This window comes from Rattus rattus, chromosome 7 (genome assembly GCF_011064425.1).
Source record: "Rattus rattus isolate New Zealand chromosome 7, Rrattus_CSIRO_v1, whole genome shotgun sequence".
Taxonomy (NCBI): Eukaryota; Metazoa; Chordata; class Mammalia; order Rodentia; family Muridae; genus Rattus; species Rattus rattus.
In genome coordinates this window covers 6522406-6537568 of record NC_046160.1, presented here as the reverse complement: position 1 = coordinate 6537568, position 15163 = coordinate 6522406, and the positions used below count along the sequence as shown (strand labels likewise).

Here is a 15163-nt window from a genome sequence, read left to right as displayed (position 1 = left end):
TAAAGATGCCCGCATATAAATAATCTTACTCTGTGTGTACTCTCCAGTTTTTTTGGCTTTGTAACTATGCTCCCACTTAGTCCCCCACCCCCACCCCAGGGACCAAGTTTGGGCAGCAGGAACCAAGATTAAGATACTGGGAGCTGCTGCTCCTTGGCGGAAGACAGGAGAGTGTTTAGGTGGGTGACTTGGTGGTTAAAAAACGGTGCTAAATAAAGGTCCCGCTCTACTCCTTCTGAAGCCCGATGCTTAGAAAACCCGAACTCTCCGGGGTTTCTTTTTACTCTGGAGGTTGGTAACCATCAGCGGTTTTTCTGAGAATCGCGTGGGACACTGTCTTCTAGTTCTTGTCTCCGTGCCTCTGACTTCCCAACCTCACTCCATCAGATATGTCCCCTCCTGCGTCGCTCATCCTTATCTCCTGGCCCCTTCCCTCTGCCTTCCACATGCACAGATCTTCCTGGTAGACTTATATTGTATTTTAGTTGCATTTAGTTGTGCATTTGCACAGAGCACTCACACCCTGAGGGTGTGGCCTGGCTTTAGTGCCTTGTGTTCCTGGACGGCCACCACAGTGTCCAGTCCAGGATGGCTTTGCCATTGCATTTATGAGCCATTCAGTGAACCATGGACAAAGCAAAGGTTACATGCTGTCATTTCTGAAAAATACAACGTGAGCAAAGTCATTAGTATCCTTTGGCAGACAGGTGACACCCCCAATTCAGTCACCTGATTATTATGCTGTGTGATACACCAGAAAGAAAAGTGAGGGCCCATGGAGTCTAAAGATAGCAGAACAGGATGTCATGGGGTGAGTGTAAAAGGGGTTGACTTTGGTGTTGGCAAAACACATGGGTTAGACAGTCACAGGGTGATAAGTCTGAAGATAGGCTGCTACTGTTTATTGGTTCAAAGATGGGGTGGAGGCTGAGGGTACCAATGTGACCAAAATTGCATGGTTAATGACAGATCCAGAATAGTGCCTGGTGGTTCACTTTGTATATCCAGCGAGTCTCACGAGCATAGGAAATGACTCCTGAATCCAGACTGTCTGCCCACACTCAGGAAACCCCCAGAGGCTCCTGCTGGCCAGCCTTTACTGCAGATGCCTCTTACAGAGTCTGAAGATGGCCTCGCACTTGCAGGCTGCTCACGGACCTGGCTGTACCATGAGTGACTTAGGGAAACTACCATCGGCAGATAACTCATGGCGTCTGGATTCCACTTAATGTATCCGTCGTACGGTCGGCTTTGTGTGCCTCAAATATCTGTAGGTACAAAAGAGGTTGCAGGTGAGAGACAGAGCTGCCCCTGTAGTAGTTCATCAGGAGGTGGCTATAGGGATATTTGAGGAGCTGAGACAAGGGGAGGGGTCTACGTTTCTCCTCCCCATTGCCCTGCTCTGGATCACAGCACCCACAGGTTTATCTGAAGGCCACTTGCCGTGCTTGTTCAGATGTGGCTAGGCACAGGATTGTGTCCCCGATTACCTGTTTTCTTATCTGTACTTCACATATTTTCCCTGACATTGACATCCACTCTGAGATCCCTGCAGACCCTGGTTGGGAGTTGCAGAACAAAAACTAGGGACGTTACTTGGTTTACCTAACATCTAGCATGCTTTAAGCTTTTTAAAAATTTGGTTTTCGTGTGTGTGTGTGTGTGTGTGTGTGTGTGTGTGTGTGTGTGTGTCCCCACAGAGGTCAGAGGGGGAGTTGGATATTCAGAGCTGGGGTTACAAGTGGCTGTGAGGCACCCAACATAGGGACTGGGAGTCAAACTTACGTCCTGTGGAAAAGCAGCGTGGACCCTACGGCGAGCCATCTCTCCAGCCTTGCTTTAAATCCATGCGTAGATGCACTGCCGTTGCCCTCATTTTGATTGATTGATCTTTATTGCCTTTAGATAGGCTCTTACATGTTGCCCGGGCTGGCTTTGAACTCCGGGGCTCAAGTGATGCTTTTACCTACAGGCACACCACTGTGCAGTTTGGGGATTTATTGTTTGTAACTCCCTGAACTTTCCTTACTGTTAAACAGCTTTAGCATTAGGATGTACTGTAATTAAACAAATGGCTTTGGTATTTGACACACACATGGCTCTGCGCTGTGACCTGCTCTAGAGAAATCACACAGACTGTCTGAGTTCATGGAGCTTAGAGATCAGGTGAATATTCTCGGACATTGAAATGTGATTAGATGCCAGAATGAATTCGACGAGGAAAACGTGCTAAAACGCCTTCCCGTAGCATCGGCTGGCTCACCTGTACTTAGCCCTCGTATAAAGCTTCCTGCTGGTGCCTTCCACTCTGCTTGGAACTGCATGCTCTGCTCTGCACTGCCAGCGTTCCAACAGGGCGCATGCTCCCCACACTCTGGGTCCCGTGAAGGCTATCGTGAATGCTTCATTGCATGTAGCACAGCATAGGGCAGCTCTGCTAAGTTTTTATTCAAGTAGCACCGACAGAAAAATGCCCCCAAGTGTGCAGCTTGCCAAATCCTCACAGAGGGAAGATGCTCAACATCCAGATGGAGAAGCAGAGCAGGGCTCGTCCCGGAGAGGCTCCCTCCCAGCCCACCCCCTCCCGCCTGCTTGGCTTCCAAGAACGGAATGTGTTTTCCTTACGATCCCGTGGAACACCCTCTCTCACATCTTCTTTCTCTAACGGAACAGGAGGCTTCTGATACTGGTGTAGGCTGTTTATAGCTTGCTCGTTTTTATTGTCCAGTAGCCTGTGGCTGACTGTGTCCATCGTCCTACTATCAGTGGGGACGCAGTGCTCCTCAGTCCGGTGATTGTGTAGTAAAACACCACAGTGAATAGTGGGGTTCGGGGTGCTGGTGGGCAAAGGTGTGTGGTGATGTTGACCGTGTGCCTCCTGAGTCTCAAAGCCTTCAGCCGCACAGCCTTGGTAAATACCGTGTTCCGAGTGACCCATGGCTCCTGCTCCCGCCGCCTGGTGTCTGAGACAGGCAGCTGCTGCACACCCTTGCCAAACCGAGTGTTACTCATCTCTTTCCCATTTTTAGCTGCTCTGAGTTGTATATGTAAAATATATATATATATATATGTATGTATGTATGTATGTATATATATAACATTGAATCTGCCATTTAAGCATTTAAGTGTAAAGATGTTTAAATATTCCCTTTCGAGAACAATCTTCACTACCATCCATCTTAAACGCTTCACCTCTCCCAACAGAAACACCACAGCTTTCAAACACTGCACTTACCTCCTTCCCTGTCTCTCCCACCCCTGGCAGCCATCATCCACGATGTTCACCGTGGATTTGATCAGAACAGTTAGAGTCATGGTGTTTGGTTGTAATTAGGCCGGCCCCTCCGTGTGGCAGCCTTAGGTCTCTTCCGTGTTGTAACGTGTTTCAGCATCTCCTATTTTTTTTTAAGGCTAAGTGATATTCCACCATGTACAGACCACTTCTTGTTGATCCGTTGGTGGACATTTGAGCTGTTTTCTTCCTTGCGATTACTGAGGTTAACGCTGCGTTGAATATTGTGGTACGCAGTATCTGAGTCCCTCTTTTCCGATCTTTCACTGTGAGTGTGTATATGTAGCATGCTGGTTGTTTGTTTGAATATTTTCTACTATGATTATTTTTTTTAATTGTGAGTCGCCGCTGGCCTAAAGCTCATTATGTAGCCCAGGCTGGCTGGCACTTGTCATTCTCCTGCCTCAGCTTCCTAAGCACTGAGAAAGCAGATGTACCAACACCATTAGATTGACAGATTCTTAAAGACTCATCCGGGCTTCCTGCGGGCCCGAGTCTGTTTCCCTGACAGCTTTGCATTTCTCCTGTGTAGCTCTTATGCAGGGGGATTTTTCCTGGGGATGGCGCCTGCTCCTGTCTTTCAGCCATTACTCTATGGCATCCCCTGTCTGTTCCCTGTTGATTCACTAGAAGCCCCCACAGATCTGGGTCTTTGCCAAGCAAGTGGGTTGACTTTTCACTTCGTGAGAGTGTATCTTTTTGATGAGCAAAGTTCCCAGGAAAGGCAGTGGAATCGATCCTTCCCCTTCCTGCCTCGCACTTTTGTGTCCCAGTTAAAACCGCAGTTGCCAGTTGCCCGAAGGCCTGAGGGATACACGCCCATGCTGTCTTTTAAAATTCTTCTTTCAAATGGTGCTACTTTCTTTTCTTTGCTACTTGGAGTAGATTTTTGACCCCAGGGTCACTAGGCTGCCTGTAACACAAGCACAGTGCTTGGGGTGCTTTACAGAGACCTCTTGGAATCGGAGGAAGTACTTCCTCTCCTCTCCTCCTCCTCTCCTCCTCTCCTCTCCTCTCCTCTCCTCTCCTCTCCTCCTCCCTCCTCCCCTCCTCTTTCTCCCCTCTCCTCCTCCCCTCTCCTTACCTCACATCTTTTTCCTCTCTGTTCTCCTCCCCCTCACTTCTCCTCTCCTCTCCCATGCCCTCTTGTCCCCTGTCCTGCCTTCCCCACCCTTCCCCATCCCTTTCCCCTCCCCTGCCTACTGCTCTCTTCCCTCTCCTTCCCTGCCTTCCCCTTCTCCTCCTCCTCTCCCCTCTTCTTTGCCCTCCCCCTGCCCTGCTTTCCTTCCCCTCCCCCCTGCACATCCCTCCCCTCCCCCTTCCTCTCCCTCTTTTCACTTCTCTTATTTCTCTTGTTTTTGTTTTGACACATGGACTCACATAGCACAGGCTGCCCCCCCCCCCCCCACCCCAAACCCAGTAGGTAGCTGAAGCTGGCCTTGAACTTCCGACCCTCCCGCCTCTGTCGCCCAGCTGCTGGCTCACAGGCGTGCACCACCATTTCAGCTCAGATTTTCTGTTTCACAAAGGCCGAGCCTGCAGCGTTGGAGGCCTTTCTACCACAGGGTAGCCACTACTGTCCTAAGCTGCCAGCCGCTGCTGTGCCCACTCCTCCTGGAGGACTCGAGGCCTCCTCGCAGGCCCTTGGCGGTGGTGTAACTCCTGAACATGCTCCTTCGCCGTTCCGCAGTGTCCCATCATTCTGGTTAGGTCAACAGTCCCTTGTGTTTACTGTTCTTACTATGATCACATAACTGTGGCTTAACCGTACATAGTAAAGTGAGTGCGAGAAATGCTTCTATGAAAACTAAGTTGAATGTAAAGAAGGAATCAAACGCATTGCTAACAAAACTGAAATCTGGGCACGAGAGCAATGCGGCCCGGTACAAGGAGCGCCGGTGACAAGGACCAACAAGAGTGAGTTCACGTCACCTTATCAGCATTACCAAGGTTTGCTCTGCCACAAAGATACTAACACTGAAGATCACACGTTGTCTATGAGAGGCAAGGCAGAGCTCAAAAGCAGAGGCCCTGAAGCCCTTGGCCGCGTGTTATTGCCAAGCGAGTGTTCACGGGGGCTTTTGTTACCTGATGAATGTTACAGGTTTGGATGTATGTTGTCAGTTCAGATATTTGAAGAGCTTATTTTGAGTGAGTTGCATTTTATTGGCCTAACACTGTCCCATGTACTACAAGTGAGAGAGGCAGAGGGAAGGCTCCTTTGAGAGGACACCTCCTCCTAGAGAGGCCTTGAGGTAGGAACATCTTTGAAGTAACGTCTCATCCCAATGTCAAACAGAAATATTAATACTTTGAAATTCATATTCCACTGCAAGTTTATAAATAAAATAGTAATTTCCCTCAAAAATCTTTCAACAAAGTGAAGACTTAGCTGAACTTGAAATAACAGCCTGACTCAGCTGTTGGGTCAGCGGACGGACAGTTGGAAACCTTTTGTGATTTAAGATGAGCCTGTCTTACCTCTGCCACGCTGCCTGGTGATGCCTGGTGATGCCTGGTGATGCCTGGTGATGCCTGAGGTTTAAGTCCAGATATGGTCTTGGGGCAGTGTTCTGCTGGTCGGAAAGTTCCACCACGCCGATGGTCTGGTACGACAGTCCCCAAGCCAGCCTGCAGCCGGGTATACGAGGCTTGGCTCTTACCTGAGAAGGCAGGCATTGAGAGCCAGCCACTCTCGTCATTTATGCCAAGGGCACCATCTTGACCTTGACCTGACCCCCTGAAGATGGACCTGCGCTCTGCTCCACACCCACCACAGACTCCTTCAGGGTTTGCACCGCTGGTGTCAGCTTAGGACACTGGTTTGTTCCGCCCTCCTCCCCGTCCCCGGCGTAATAATTCACAGGCAGAGCAGGAATGTGCTTAGAAAGCGAGGGAGACCTTCGCACGGTTTTGAGACACCCAAGGATGAAGTGCCTGAGTCACTGCTCCTGTGGCACTGAGCCACAAGGACTCATCCAGTAGTGCCTCTGCCCTCTGGGTCCTCCCCCAATGTGTTCTCAGTCAGAGAGAATCCAGGGGAAAAAAAGAAAACAAAAGCCAAGACGTTGGCTCTCATGCCCCCTTGTGGCCAGTCTGGGTGGACACTTTCAGGAAGTGTCGTCAGGTTTGTGAGCTCACAGCACTGGGGAATGCAGCCAGGCAGCCACCCCACTCACTTCCTTTTTACATCCTCTCTGAATTTTGTGTCCTCTCCCCTTCCTTCCCCATTTACCATTCCCCCCCCCCGCAACATTTTCTTTCCTTCTCTCTTTCTGAAAGATTTTACTAAATACCGTGTGGCCCAGGTTGACCTCAGACTGGTCTTCCTGCCTCAGCCTTCCTAGAACGGGGACTGCAGGCATGGGACACCTCTCCAGCCCCCTCAGTATTTCTTAGCAGCCGAATATCTCACAGCCACGTATAGCTGTGGGAGGTTTTCCACTGGGACTGGGGATGCCGTGTGTCCTGGTTCTGACAGATTTCCTCCAAACACAGCCTGATCTTATTAAACAGGGCAGGGAGCAAACCCACAAGTTCTGCTGCTCTCACGTGTTCGTGCTGTAGCAGGAATCTACAAATACCTGCGAATCGTAACATGGAGTCTCCCCATTAATCCCGAGTCAGACTTGGACCCCAGAGAATGAGGCCTGCCTGTCTGGGCTTATTTGGCAGTGAGTCTTAAAAATGTGCTTTACTTTAAAAAACGGACAAACAAAAAACTGTCCGCATTGTCTGGGAAGAAAAGATTCGACTCATTTCAATTACTATTAAATTCAATTGATTTATATATTCGTTTTGGCTTTGGTTTTGATTTGTTTGGGGTTTTTGTTTGTTGGTTGGTTTTTTGTTGTTTTTGTTTTTGTTTTTTGAGATGGTCTCATTCTGGAGCGCTGGCTAGCCTGGAACTCACTATGTAATTCAGAATGGTCCTGAAGGCAAAGTGATGCTCCTGCCTCAGCCTCCCAAGTAGTAGGATAATAGACATGTATCACCAGCCTAACTTTGCGTATAGTTCTATAATTGGACTTAAATAAAGACACATGCTCAGATGTCATGGCCGATCTAGTGGCTGTCCCGGCCTTAGCGGCATCTGTTGGCCTGCACAGTCCACTCACTGCTTCCTGTTTCTTGAAGTTCAACTCAAGCTACATCTATGGGTAACGGCTAAGGCCTGACAGGCTCCATATTCTCGGTGGTTTGGTTTGAGTCTCCTGGGGTGCACGTCAAGGTTGTAATAACAGTTCCCATCCTTGAGGTCCCACTGTGTGCTTTGGAGGACGGCAGCACGCTGACTCTGCAGGCTAGATACCCACCTCTTCCTGACGCCAGAAACTGAAGCTGAGGGAGTGACTACGGGAATCTGGGAGCAGCACGGGTTCTATCCGGAGCTTCCCTCTCGCCATAGGGCATCTCTGTGACTCACCCACCATTACTGCCACTCAGAGGGTCCAGGCTCAATCCTCCCTGCTTCTCCCCCTCTCCTTCTCTCTGTGTTCTTAGCCATCCTAGCGATGAGGGGTGGTTGTCTCTGTTTACACCTGGCCCTAGAGATGACAGGAGTGTTGAGAGCCTCCAGGGAAGGCTGTAGAAATGGAGGGCTGGTGTGGACAGCCGGCTGGAGGGGTTCTGTCTCTCAGTTCACTCATCTTGTGGGATTTTTTGAGAGCTAAGATGACTGTATAGTTCATCCTCAAAGAAAGGACAATGAAAGGGACAGGTCCCTAGGGACTGCGGAGACACACAAAAGCCAAGTGCGCCCCGAGTTCAGTTGGAATCCATTTTGTTTATTTGCTCAGTACTTATCCCTGGGGGTTCCCTCCTTGTTTCTGTGACTTGGCATCTTGGACACTTTCGGATATGTCACTTGTCCCCACCAATCGTAGTGGCAGCTGTTGATACAGTTAGTAAACCTTATGTGACTTTGACTTACATTCCTTCCTAATGTGGGGATTCCCTCTTCTGTCCTTGTCGCTCGGACCACCCTTTCCTGGCTGACGAGAACCACAATCACACTACCACGCCGTATTCAGCGGATTTCAGGACAAAATGCCCAAGTGCCCTCACAGTGAAGAAACTTGCTCTTCCTCGGCCAAACACGAGATCCTGAGCCCCCGGGGGCACGAGCCAGCCTTCTCACCCAAGAGGGTCTGGCAGGAAGCTCTCTGGTCGATCACTGAGCTCTCTGCCCTCGGCGTGTATGGCTGAAGCAAGTTTCTGGAATCTGGCGCCATAGGCTCCGTGTACGTTGGCTCCGACCTCATCCAACCCCACTGCCCTAATGTGGAGCTCGCGTGGCACAAAGAGGAAGTGCCAGGCTGAAACTCTTCCCCGTGCTTCCTTTAGATGGGAAAGTGAAAACCTTAGGGATCAGACCTCATGCCTTCAGCCCCTGGAGTCGTTCGTCCGGTCCCTTGGGCCGCCCTCAGCTGAAGGGCAGAGTGGGTGTGAGCGCAGACAGTAGTGTGAAGTGTCACTGGGGTCCTTCGGGCTTTGATGTGGTGACTCTCTAGAGACAGGTGGCTTCATGGCACAGTGGCCGTATGATGTGCTGCTCTGTGGCACTGAGCTTAGGTGACCTGCTTTGCTTCCCCTCACCTCCTGCCATGTTCTCCTTGAAGAGGCAATCTGGACACCTATCTTGACCAGATGTCTAAGACTCTCACAGCTGTTTTCAAGTCTGTGTCATTAGGAGGAAATGGAGGCCAAGTGAGCAAAGTTAGCAAGGGCCGCTTCAAAGGCGGGGTTGCTGTCCGTTGCTGAAGGCATCTGCTGCCATTTCTGAGGCGTGGCCGGAGTCTAGCTCTTCCTCCTCTGTCCCAAGTCTGACCTCCTGAAGCCGTCTTACTCCGGTGGCCTAATGTTTCAGAGCTCAGTACCCACCGCTTTCTTCTTTTCCTCTAGAACTTTCTGCCTCCTAGAAATCGGCAACGGCAACACAAATCATGGGCAAAAAGGACACACACCTAACACCCAATTCATTGCTTGCGTTCGCTTCAATTCCTCCAGCCCTAACCCTCAGCAGGGCGTGTTTCTCGGAGTCAGAAGGGAGAGCAGAGTAGAGACAGTTAGGCCTGAGGAAAGTGGTCTGCCAAGCGGAGTTCGTAGGTAGCAACTGGTAAACAAGACAGGCTCCTGAGACTTGAAGACTAAATGATAGGTCGTCTGCCCGGGGCCTGTGTTTCTTACCTTGACTTGGGTTCAACATCCCATCCTCTCCATACACACACACACACACAGATTTGCCTTTAATATTTAATGCATAGATTGCTAAGAATAGATGCCTATAATATATAAGAAAAACATAGTCAGGCAGGAGTGGTTCAGGCTCTTAATCCCAGCACTTGGGAGGCAGAGCCGGGACTTCTAAGTGCAAGGCGATCCTGGCTACAGAGTGAGTTCCGAGACAGCCACGACTACATAGAAAACCTTGTCTACAAAAACAAACAAAAAAAAAGTGAAAAGAGAAAAGGAGGAGGGGGAGAAAAGCAAGGAAGGGAGAGAGGGAAGGAGGAGGGAGGGAGAGGGGGAAGGAGGGGTGGGAGGGAAAGAAAGAAAAATATAAAATGTTTTCCTGCTGTTTGAAATACTTGGAGATCTCCGGCCGAGTAAATTCGGGTAGCATGGGAAGCCTAGAGAGGAGGCTGATGAGAATGAGAACGAAGACGATCGTTTGTGTCCGGAAGCATCCTGCCGGTCCATGTGTACAGAGTCGTGTGCCCACACACGCTGTGTAACACATAACTGCATACTCACAAATACTCATACAGGCTTGGATTGGGTCAATATCCCATCCTCTCCATACACACATCACAAAAACAAATACGCACACAGCCCTCACACCCATCTCATACTCTAACATCCGCCCGTTCACTGAATGAATTCCAGTGACTGGAAACTTAGCAGATGCCCGTGAATACATGACTTCCAAATTCACCCAAGCAGGGCCACGTGCTCCCGTTAGGGAAAGAGATGGAGTTGCATAGTTAATGGATATCTTAGTGTATGGTACCAGGTGCCCTGAGGGCAGATGGCAGGAAAGGATGTGGCCAGCCTTGGGAACCTAACGATTGGATTGAAGGATAGCAAAGACCCACGTGAAATGCGTGCCAAGCACCAGGCAGGCAGGCAGCTGAAAGGGAGGACAGACATGAAAGACAGACTAGCCCGTGGAAATTGGGGAAAGCATCCGGGACTTCAGCCGATCTTTAGGGGATGGGAGGCTGAGTTAGGAGAGAGAGGGAAAGGGGATTTAGACAGCAGAGACCCATCACCTGAGAGAACGAGGACCTTCAGAGCTCTGTCACTCATCCTGTGCGAGCATACAGAGACGGCCCACAGAGGGACCCCAAGGGATGGAAGCTTGTTGACTAGCCGACTTCGAAGGTCCACTTGAGCCCTGGGATTTGAAGCTGGGCTGACAGCCGTTTCTGCCCGGTATTTTCTGGGATGCAATAAATTCACAGCCCGCTTGACAGGCTGAAAGGCTCTTGTTGCTGGAGAGCCAGGCAAGAGGCCGCTATAGGTAGCTGAATTTTTATCTAAGTTGATGTCATCTTTCCAAAGAGCTGTCAAAGCAAAGTCTTGGAAAAACAGATCTAAGTGCTCTTGGTATAGTCCAAGAGTGTGAACACTCTTGCTTAGAAGAAAGATCTGTAGGAATCAGACATTGTTTTTTATTTTTCCTATTCATCCAAGGCAGTCCATAGAAGACATCGATTCTCTCTCTCAAGTGTTATAAAAATGAATCACTGCCTGCCTGACGTAAGTTAAAGAAAGAGAGGGGGAAAAAAGAACACTAAAGAATTGGTTTTGGCCAAAGACAGTACTTATCTGTCTCCATGTTCCTGAGATGCCTCAGAAAATAAAATATTATCATCACACTGTCATTCGATTTGATTTCTAACCAGTGCAAACAGGAGAAAAATGTTAAGAAACCCGTTTCTGCCCGCCAGCCCGTTGAGGTGAATGGAGATCAGGAAGACGTTTGCACATTTCATTATTGAATGGTGTTGATGTCCTTTGTGGAGCTTGTCACCTATGGAGAGCACACAGCCCTTTCGATGTGAAGGGTCTCACAGTAGGACCTGGGCTGGTCCAGGCTGTGCACTTAATACATTATCAGTAGATTAATGATGAGGAAGGAGAATCAAACTTGATTACCATCCCACTCTCTCTCATGTTTTGTTGCATAATGTACTCATTTCTGATGTGGCAATCACTTCTTGAGAAAGTCACTTAATCTTGAAACTCCATTTTTTTTTCCAACAGTGAGATGCATTCTAGTGCACCATTAAATAAGTGCGCCTGCCTTTAAACTGGAAACCCCACTTTTAAACATTACTTAAGTAATAAAAGTCACATATGCTTTGGCTAAGACATTTTACAATGTCTGGGTGGTCTGAACTCCCAACCTCCTATCCCTAGTCCACTCCCCAGAACTAGCTTGCTGCTGACCTTTTATTTCTGCATTTAAAACTAAACAAGTGTACGTAGCTTGGCTTATTTTTTAACCTATTTCAACGTTTACAGCAGGCTCTAAGTTGGTAAATCATTTTAGCCGAAGAGACCAATTGCATCTTGGAATATGGGGTCTGCAGTGGAGAGCTGGCTGGCCCTCAGAAACTGTTGTAGGTATCTTACTGTGTTTAAATGTTGCAGGAGGGAAAGTCCCTGCAATCAAATTTACCCTAAACTGTGCCAGCCTAGCGTGCATAGGACCCTGGTTTCAACCCCTCAACTGCCACAAACACTAAGGCAAAGTAACATTCATTCATTTATTCTTTTATTTAAAAATTATTTTATGCTTCCGTGTACAGAGCCATCAGTCATCCAGCAAGAGAGCAACGAGAGCTGCGTGCAGACACATACGTTCGTGACAAAGGCCATAGGCATTCTCAGTAGACCTGGCTAGCGAGGGGCCAAGGAAGGGCTCCAAGAGGGGTGTATCATCTGATCTTCAGCCCTGAAGATTAGTTTGAATTCACACCCACAGGATAAAACTGGGCTTCTTACAGAGACTCAGAATTGTTGACATGACACAGACCAGGATTACTTCTTTCCAGAAACTTCTTTTCCCCTGAAAATCTTTTTCATTCTGTTATCCCAGATGACTTTGGAGAGAACGGAGGAACCTAAACTTCTCCATAGACATCAGGATTTGAAAACCTGTCAATAAATGAGAGGAACTCTAGGGCCACCACACAATGAATCCGTCCTGGATAGAAAGTCAACACATAGGATGGAATTGTCCCAGCCAGACTGCAAAAGCAAGCACCATTTGCTCCTAGGTCTTAATAACTCAAATCCCAAACAGAGATATGGTTTATTCAAACATAAAGACATGGATATTGGCTGAGTTCAGTATGGGAAGGAGCCAGGCATTCTGGGTCTATCTATCTGGTGGTCACGGACATCCCTAGAGGCTATCACATGCTTATGTGTGCCTGGGTTCATTAACTGTGGAGCTCTGTGGGGGTGAGTCATTTAGTCCATGACTCAGTTCTTCCCTGCATCTGGACTTCATTGAGGTAGAGACTCATTAAAATGTAGCCCAGGCTGGCCTCAAACTCAAAAGCATCCTGCCTTTGCCACCCAAATGCTATGACTATAGGCACGCACTACCACTCCTGGCTACCATAATTTTTTAAGATTTATTTTCTTATTTTGTGTGTGTGTGTGTGTGTGTGTGCGCGCACACACGCGCGCACCTCTTTCTGAGTTCATGTTTGCCATGTGTGTGCAAGTGCCCAGAGAGGCCAGAAGAGGGCATTAGATTCTCTCAGAAACTAGAGATATAGATAGTGGTGAACTGTGTGTAGGTGATAGGAATTGAACCTGGGTCCTTGGCAAGAGCAGAAAGTGCTCTTAATTGTTGAATCATCTTTCTAGCCCTGGCTATGAGCTTCTGGTGTTGCACGCAGCCTCGGGGTGCCAGGTCGCTGACCTCTGAACTTTGACTGAGTAGGTAAGAGGCAGCTCAAGTTAAAGGGTGGTCACGCTGCTGCCTACAGTCGTCAAGAGTCATCTGCTCACGCAATTGTATGTCTCTGCTCTCTGCCTTATGTAAATTCATCCTAACCTTAAACAAAAATAAAAGACTTCAGTCCAGTGACCCCACTTACAAATCGTTGTGCATTGAGGTTTGCGGACCACACCATGGTGACAGGGGTGTCCCATGGTATGTCGGTAACACTTGTCTTCCTGCCCTCGGGCTGCTTCAGAGCCCTTTCTCTTTCCACAGATAGAAAGAACCTCCTGCTCCTTCTCGAATCTCCCTGGGTCCTTCCTGTGACTGAAGGACAAAATGAAACTTACCCTAATCCAGGCTTGCCTGGCATGTAGGACACCTTGGCTTTGATCCCCAACACAGCTACAGATATCCCTAAGCCAAACTAACATTCATTCATTCTTTCTTCCATTAAAATAAAGACTTTGTACTTCTTCATACAAAGCCTCTATGAGCCGGTGAGAGGGCGGGAGTCCTAAGCAGAGCTGCACGCAGATGCTCGCTCCTGTAGGTGTGTAGGCCTGGATCCTTCCTTTAGGCAGGAAAATGACGGGCACCCAGTGCCCCAGACGAAGGTGTGTCTGGAGGCCTCCAGTCCTCCAGCAGGGCCCAGGAAGACTGACACTACAGAGTTCCACAGCCACAGCTGTCACTGGGCATTGTCTATGTACCAGACACTGCAGGAAGCGCCTTCTGTGCTTGTGTCCAGGCCTCCTGTCACCCGTGAGAGGGCTCTGTTTTATCGTTATTCCTTAACTGGAAAGAACACTCTTGAATGGTGGCCCTGGTTGAGGAAGATTATCTGGCAAAGAACTTCTTTCTGCCCTAAACAGATAGCGAAGAGATGGCCACTTACGCATGCTCTGCGTGTACAGGTTACTTTGGCTCCTTGATGCCACCACCAATTTCCCATCTTCAAGGACAGGAGCGATTGTGAGGCCAGCAGAGGCCTTTTCAGGGCATAGAATGGTGGCTAAATGACAGCCAAGGTGACTAGGATTGGTAAAACCAGAGCAAACAGGATCCCTTATACTTAAGGTCTCTGTGTATAAGACTTGGGAGACCAAGGTCTCCACGTGTTGCCATGACCTGGTGCCACTCACTGCAGGATTCCAGGGCCCTCGATAAGATCATCGTGGCTGTGAGTCACACTCAGTCAAGTAGAACTACCCTTGCCAAATGGCTGGCTGGCTTTCCTACTTGTTTTTCCGCCTCACCCTCTTGAATCCAAATAATTGTATGGAAATAATTCGAGGCACACGTGATCCAAGTCAGAACATTGGAATGTGCTAGCTCAGCAATTTCTGGTTTTGGTGAGGAATGCTGGGAATTGCTGAAATATCTACCCATGTGCAGGGAAAGAAGGGAGGGCCAGGAGGCAGTGCTAACCAACTCCAAGGACATAAATCCTCTACCTCTTCGAAGAAGGTTAGAGACGGTGAGTCGTGCCTCCAGCCAGCTGCCCCCTAATCTTACAGAGTCGTGATGGAGCCTTAGGAAGAAGACATTCATGTTGGGTTGCCATGGAGAAGGAAATGACAAAGATACCAGCAGGGTTTGCTGGTCTAATACTTCCCTGTCTGCTTCATGGGGTGTCTGTAGAAAGAGCATGGTTAAACGTGAGTGTGCCCTTGCCCCAGAACAATGCAGGATGCTGCACCCCCATGGGAGTTGCTGACCCTCAGAGGAGGCTCAACCCCTGTGGCCTGCAGGTACTGTGGTGTGGCCGTAGCCAGGAGCAGCAAGAACCTCTCTGATAATGAATGTTCAGTAACTTTATGGGTTCTTCGAGGCAGCCTGCTCCTTAGGGGTCTCCCATCTACCAAACCATCCCCTGTGAGGATAGAGTAGACAGAAAACTC

At 48.9% G+C, this 15163-nt stretch overlaps 1 protein-coding gene and 1 long non-coding RNA gene across 2 annotated transcripts in view; one reads left to right on the top strand and one right to left on the bottom strand.

Moving 5' to 3' along the window:
- Prkce (protein kinase C epsilon) overlaps window positions 1-15163 on the top strand; it is a 486519-nt gene that overhangs the window by 268976 nt on the left and 202380 nt on the right.
- LOC116905762 lies at window positions 888-6067 on the bottom strand. The gene is made up of 2 exons (XR_004388565.1): window positions 5774-6067; window positions 888-1268 (listed from the first exon to the last, which is right to left on the bottom strand). It is a non-coding gene; the product is annotated as an uncharacterized LOC116905762 (long non-coding RNA).